Genomic DNA, 7,923 nt, shown 5'->3' on the forward strand with positions numbered 1-7,923 from the left:
TCTCCCCTTTGCCTCCCTCAAAGCAATAGCTCTGAAATTGTATGACCCTCCAGTCAAGAGATGTAGTAATCTTGCCTCTCCCTTGTCGATTTTTCTTTACTCAAAAGCCCCTTCCCTCAGTAAGCCACTCTATACTGCCTGTCACTTACAAGGGTAATGCATTTCAGTTCTCTTTCATTTCCCAGCCTCTGGGAATTTCTCTATAGAAAGGCTAAGGACAAAGATGTGAATGCAGTCTAAATCCTGTAAATTCTAATTAATTGTTCTTCTGGTCTCTTCATATTCAAATAAGACAGAGATTCCTTAATTTTGCTGGTAGTTTCAGAGTCGTTTATTTGTTCATAGCACCCTATATTAAAAGAAATACTCTTCTGCTTATCAAGCACTATAGTTAAGTCCAAATAATTAGATAAATATCTGTGACCTAATAACTTAGTGATCATTTGAAAAAATACACACAAATTGACAAAGAAAAAAATTTTATTTCATTTTTAAGTAACTACTTGCTAATGGAAATGTGAGCATCTATTGGACACTGTACAACTTCTCAACCCTTGGACAACCTCATTTCTTGTTCTACATTGATTTCATCAGTGTGGTTTTATCATAACTGCCAAAAACACTGTTTTGCAAAGATGTAACCTTGAAGATGAGAAAGTTCAAGTAACTGCAGAAAGTACAATTTATCTCATCTATTCAAAAGTATCATGAAAAGGAATCTAATGGAAAGGGAGCTGATAGTAAAACTGAACTACTTCTCTGTGGTAGTGTCTTGAGGTGTCAACAGAGCACAGTAGGGAGCCTCTGAATTAAAGTATTTAAGCAATCATCCTTCTTAGGGTTGGAAATGTCTATTTTTGTATCTTTACCTTATGATGTCTCTGTCCTTCCTCTGAAGACTTTCATATTTTGCTGAAATCTCACTGAGGCACTACCTACATCCACCACCCCACATTTCCAGCACTTTTAACATATACAAAGCAATTTTAGACAAGAAGACACTAGAGCTAGGCAGTGTGCTAAGTGCTTTACAAATGTCTCATTTGATCCTCACAACAATCCTGGAAGATGAGTGCTGTTATTTTGTCCATTTTACAGGCAAAGAAACTGAAGCAGACAGAGGTTATATGACTTTATCCATAGCTAATAAGGCCAGAAAAAGTAGCAAAAAAAAGTACTAGTCATGCTGTCTTCAGGAGAATATAAGTACTAGGAAACACTTGGAATGTGTTGGCACTGATTCTTACCTCTGGGAGGAGACAGTAAGCACATAAGCTGGTAAACATAAGTGGTGACCAATCATTTTACCTAATACCCACAGATTACCCAAAAAGAAAACAGAAAGCTTCCATAATCACTAAAGTAGTAGAGGGAAAGTATTTCTTATTCCCTACCAGGGTCCATTTTGGCTGAGGTAGAGGCTTGGAAAGTAAGTTACTCAAGAGTTGTCAGTTTTGGCCAGCATCAAGAAATTTCTGCCTATAGCTTACCATCTCCAAGGTAAGGATACAATGAGGTTGGCGAAGCTGTCCCCGTGCACATCTTTTTATGATTTAGTCACATGTCAGGATACCCTGCTTCACTGATAAACCTAAAGGATTGAGTTATACTGAGTAACAAAAGTTCTGACAAGACCAGAATTCGTATTGGCCAGTACATGTTCTTCCCAGTAGGACTATCTACCTAGAAGAGGTAACTAGGCCCTTACTATATCAGGGTAATCTTTCTAGTGCTCCCAAACTTAAGCCGTTACAAACCTTTTTTTCTTTTCTCAATCCTCCCACAGCACCCCTTTCCTTCACTTTTTTCTCTGATGAGGATCTAAATTTATACTTTACCAAGTAAATCTAAGTCACTTATCTCAAGCTCCCTCTTTTTCCCCATCCCCAGTTCTCACACCCCTCTGACATCATTCTGCACCAAATCAAACTGCTCGACAACTCTTTAGCTCAGCATCTCTACTTCTTTATTCTCATTCTCTTCTGACCTGAGACAACTTATCTTTTGATTTCATCATTCAAAAGAACCCACTCTCTTCAAAGTTACCATTGATTTCTTAAATGCCAGATCTCATAGTATTTTTTCCCACAGTACTCAACTGCTTTAGCTTCTCTGTTCTATCAGCACTTGACCACTCTCTTCTTATATCTCTTCATTAGGTTTTCATACCACTGCTGTCTCTTGTTCTCCTTCTATCTGCTTGACGACTCCTAGTTCTTTTGCTTTTGTGTCATACATCTCATGCCCCCATGAGTGTCCCTTAAAACTGTCTTGAGCCGTCTTCTCCTTTCTCTTTACACTCTCATCTGAGTGATCAGCTTCTAACCAGTTCAGTTATCATTTCTAGGCAGATGATTGTCAGATCTAATTATCCACCACTATTACCTTCCAACCTTTAGATCTGCATCTCAAACTACCTATTGGACATTTCAAACTGGATGTCCCATAGGCAACTCAAACTCATCATGCCCAAGATAGAATTTACTATGTTTTCCTCAAAAATCACTTTTACAAAAAAACTTCCCTATTACCAATGGTTCCACCACACTTATGTTCACCACCTCAGTGCCATCCTTGTCTCTTCACTCATACTTATCCCATATATCCAATGTTTTAGTAACCCTTGCTGTTTCTCTCTTATGTCATTCTCTCTCTACTCCCAGACATCACCCTAGGTCAGGCTATCAGCTTTCACCAGGACTACTGCAACAATGCCCCCCAAACTGATCTCTCTGCCTCAAGTCTCTCCTTATAGTTGATGAGTCATCAGTTGTTTCCAACTCTTTACAATCCCTTTTGAAGTTTCATTGGCAAAAAAAAAAAAAAAATGTTGTAGTAGTTTACCATTTCCTTATAGTAAATATCTGATTTGAATTCATGAAAAGTCTTGCTGATCCCACGTCTAGTGCTCTACCTGGTCCACTGCACCACCTAGCTGTCCTATCCTGTTATATCCCTACTCCAGAAACTTCCTATTGCCTCTAGGATAACCTACAACTCTAAAATCCTTCATAACGTGGCTCCACACTCCTTTTCTAGGTTTATTACAAGTGACCCCTTTTCATGAACTCTACATTCCTCTTATATAACCTTTAATCTCCATACCTTTTCCATGACTGTCTGCCATTACCATTTTCCAAATGCCCTTATTCTTCTCTACCTCTTAGAATCCCTAGTTTCCTTCAAAGCCCAGTACATGAGCCACCTCCTATAGGAGGGATTGATTTCCTGTTTCCTCATTTACTAGTGCCTCCACCCTCAATAATTACCTTAAGACAATTTAAAATACATTTTGTATTTACTTATACATATACATACATGTACATCACCCCAACAGAATGTAAGCTCCTTGATGGCTAGTCCTTTGCTCCTCATTACCCAGGATCTAAGAGATGCTTCAGATTAATAAGATAATATTCTGGATATGGCCTTCCAAAATGAAGCTCACATCTTTTCATAATTTCCAAAAGAAGAGCATGAAAAATTTTGTTAAATACTTTGCTCACGGCTAGGCAAAATGTATCTACAGCACTTCTCTATAAATCTATATCTATAGCTATCTATCTATATATATGTATATATCTCAGCACTCAACTGTTTCAAAACTTGTCAAACTCAGTATTCAATGCATTTCAACAGGAAATAAAATGTTTCAGCACTATATCGTTGCTCAACATTTGTTGTACTTTGTTGTTGTCTTGATTGCACAGTAGGAATCTGGGATTGGCCAGGTATACTACCCAGCCCCAGGCCCCACTGCTACTGACCCGAGCTGTGGACAGCTCCTTCCCAGAGAAGGTTGCAGGTGTGCAGGACTGTCAGTCTGGAATCCACAATACTGAGGTCGTTTGCATCGACAAGCAGGTAGTTCTCAGGGCAGTTCCTGCAGGATGCTGTGGCTGCAGACAGTCTCCTGGTTTCCAAAAAGGTAGTATTGGAAGGGGCACGAGAGGCTGGTCTGCTCAGCAGAAAATCAGCACAAGCAGTGGCAGTGTCACAAGCGAGAACCCATGCAGAGTTGGCAGTGGCCACAGAGGAACTAGGACTACAGACCATAGGTTCTGCCTCCACATCAGGCACTATCCCTCCAACCCTCCCAGGGAAGCATGGACAGTGTGGGTTGGGAGAAAGAGCATAAAGGCCGGGGTTTCTCTAAGAAAGTGAATTGGGTCAAGAAAGGAAGAACCCAATAGGGCTGGCTTATTTCTCCACAGCTGGAAACCCAACTTACCCCTTTGGGGAACTAGAGAGAGGGAAAGTGGTAAGGCTGCAGACAGGAGATGTACTCCTTATGGGAAAAATTAGTTTGGTACTTGTTTTCACTATTCATGCCTTCTGGAACCAATTAACAATGAACACTGAGTTACCAGGGGTGTGTGTGTGTGTGTGTGTGTGTGTGTGTGTGTGTGTGTGTGTGTGTATGTGTGTGTATGTGTGTCTGTGTGTGTGTAGATGCATCTCCATATATATATGTAGATAGATGTAGACAGATTTGATAGACTGACAGATAGATCCCTATCAAATAAAGTTTGCCTGGTTGTAATTCAAATCTAACCAAGCCATGCTGCCTCCTTATGATCACTGCTTTGTTTTCTATTTGTTTGCTAACCATACCTTCAATAATACATTCTAGAGCTTTGCAAGCAACAAAAGTCAAATCCACTAGCCTACAGTTTTTGCTGAGGCTTAGCAACTCCCATTTTCTTTTCTTTTTTAAAAACCAGATATTTACCTTTCTCCAACCATCATTACCTCTCCAGGTCTCCATGAAGTTTAATGAAAGTCAGAGTAAAGCAAGGTGGATAATCTTTACGAGTAGGGCAATCAGGCCACAACAACTAATACATCCATCTCCATGACCAGGATAGCCCTGCCAACTAGACTGGAATATTCTTGTCAGTCAGTCAGAGGACTCTCTTTCTAGAACAATGGTGATTCATAGAATCATAGATTTAGAAAACACATTAGAGATCATCTATTCCTTTCCTTTTACAGATGAAGAGTTTTAAGCATAGAGGGATTAAATGGTTTGTTAATAGATATATTTGATATATGTTTAAATATGTTCATGTTGTCTCCCCTGATTAAAAAAAAAGGTCTTTGAAAGAAGGGAATTTGTTATTTTTTCATTTCTAGAACTTGATAATAGATGGCACTTAATATTACTGTTCATCCTTCATTTACAAAAGGACCAGACATCACAGGTGATCACTTGCAAGTGAACTGAAGTGAGGCAGAGTTGCACAAAGTTGTCAGTCTCACTCTCTTCCAGTCTTGGAAGTCCAATGGCAGGACTTGTGATGGTCTGAGATGCAGGGGATGAACTTGGGATCTTCAGTGTCTGACCAAGCTATGAGTACTCCACAGTGCCAGCTTCAGCCGCCTTCACGGTCATTGCAACAAACTGTTTTCACTGCCCATTCTGCCAGGGGAAGGCTTCACATGCTTGGTGCAGCCATCTCCCTAATTCCCCAATAGGTCTGTGGCCTGTTGGTTGACCTTAACAATGACCTCCCCTCTGCCAAAAGTTTCACTGAGATGTGGTCACTACTTAAACAATACCTAACACTTATTGCCTTCCTCTCACTCCTTCTCCATTGTAACATCTAGGAGGACTCGGTGATTTGAGTCCTTCATGTCAGTTTTTGGTATAGTTTCATTTACCACTCAGGATCACCTTTTCAAGACAATGTCAAGGGCTCCAAACTCAACTTACTTTGGTTTTGAAAAAACTTATATATTACCAAATTGCTGCCAGTATTCCCTTATTTTTAGCCAAAGTATAAGCCAGAGTCCTTAGTATGGTTTTAAGAACATGAAACTCTGCTGCTTATCTACTGTTTCTGTTTGATGCACTGAAGACCCTTCTAGCCAATAGGGGATAAGATTGAATCCTGTCTCAATATGAGTCTGATATATAACCTAACAGTAAGTAATAGTAAGGGCAGTAAGGGCAGCTAGGGGGCACAGTGGATAGAGTGCCAGTCCTTGAGTCAGGAAGTTGTTCAGTTCTTTCAGTAATGTCCAATTCTTCAAGGATTTTCTTGGCAAAGATAATGATCTGCAATATCCTGCTCCAGTTCACTTGACAGATGAGGAAACTGGGGCAAAGAAGGTGAAGTGGACTTGCCCAGCGTCACATAGCTAGCAAGGATTTGAGGCTAAATTTGACCTCAAGAAACCAAATCTTCCAATATGATCTGAGTTCAACTCTTGCCTCAAGATACTTACTGTCTCTTGACTTTATGACAAGGTCAAAGTCATAAACTCTGCCATTTTATTACCTTGGCTTTCCTTTTTTCCAAGTTCACCTCTTCTGTTTGCATTTTTTCATTAATATGTATGCATTTTCATTCACATATTATACTGTTGGAGCAGGGATAAAACACTGAGTAGGCTATTACATTACCCCTCATCTCAAGGCTCTTTTATCTGGGATGCCTTGTTTGACACTCTCAGAAATAGCAAGTATGGCTCCAACTTGAGTGGGGAACCATACATAGTTAGTGCCACGCTTTTAACTCAAAAAAAAAAAAAAAAAAAGCAACAAGATCAGCCAAAGAGATAAGTAGCAATGGCCAAGGAAATCAATCATCCTTACCTGGGATCTTGACAAATCAACAAATGTTTATAAAATATCCATAAGCCAGACACTAAATTAGGTACTGGGAATGCAAAAACAAGAAATAGCTTCTGTCCTCAAGGAACTCACAGTCTAGCTGGAGAAAACTGGTAGCATTATATAGAAAATAAATACAAAGTAATGGAAGGAGGAGATGGGAGAAACACTAGCAGCTAGATCAGGAAAGGTTCCATGTCTATGTGACAGTGGTATTGAGTTCAAAGTGCCTGACACTTGGATTTGGCTTTTATTTTAGCCCAAGCAAAGTAGATTTGTCTGCTACCTCAGATCCAGTAGGTAAGTCCTTAGGATGTTGGTTGATTTTTTGGTGGGTTTTGACCCTAGCATTGGATAAAGACAAATAATAACCTCATGGATTTGGATCTGGAAGGGAACATGGAAGTCAATCATCAATTGCTTCATAGCATAAATGAGTAAACTGAGCCCTCAAGGGGCTAACTAATAATAAAGGGGAAGAGATAGGTGACAAGAGCCAGGCTCTGAACAGTGCTTTTCTGGCTCCATAACCAGGACTGTTTCAGCTCTACTTCCTACATCTTCTGTCCTTGCACCTCTGCTCCTGTTCCTCCCATCATCCATCCTGAGGCAGACCCCACCATGAAGAGGAGCCAGTTGCCCTGACCTAACCCAGGGTGGTGCCAGGTGGGACAGGATAGACCAGGACTTAGAGGCACTTCCTTTATTATTAGTGGGTGTTTTCACCCTTTCCCCTCATTGGCTAGAAACCTAATTACCATAATTACTGGAATGAATTCTAGCCCAGGTGCAAGTTTGCTTCCCAAGTACTCTCCTTACCAACAAGAACAACCGAGGTTAAAACCATGCCCTGGTATTCTTTTCAATTCAATAAACTGGATTCAATAAAAACTTATCAAGAATCTGGCAAAACAAACACATTGAAATAATACTTGCACTGAAGGGGTACAACATATATACAGATAAGATAGTACAATGAAAAGTAAGGGAAAATCAGTCACTAATAATTAAAGGGATCAATAAAGAGTGACAACAGCTGAGAGGATTTCAAGAGTTAGAGATGAGTTCTTTCAACTTAGTCCTTGGGGAGATTGGGCTCAAACTTAGATACTCAGATTCAGAGTCACATTCTCCCTACCAAGATGACACTTCTGTGTCATAGTTGTGGATAAAGTATTCACACTTATTTTATGTATATGTTCTATCCCCCTCCATAGTTTCCTTAGTTCTCTCTCTAAATAGAGATAACACTTTCTATCACAATTGCCTTGAATCACTTCATTGTTGAAAAGAGGAAGGCATTT

The sequence above is a fragment of the Antechinus flavipes genome, chromosome 3, assembly GCF_016432865.1.
Source record: "Antechinus flavipes isolate AdamAnt ecotype Samford, QLD, Australia chromosome 3, AdamAnt_v2, whole genome shotgun sequence".
NCBI classification, from domain to species: Eukaryota; Metazoa; Chordata; class Mammalia; order Dasyuromorphia; family Dasyuridae; genus Antechinus; species Antechinus flavipes.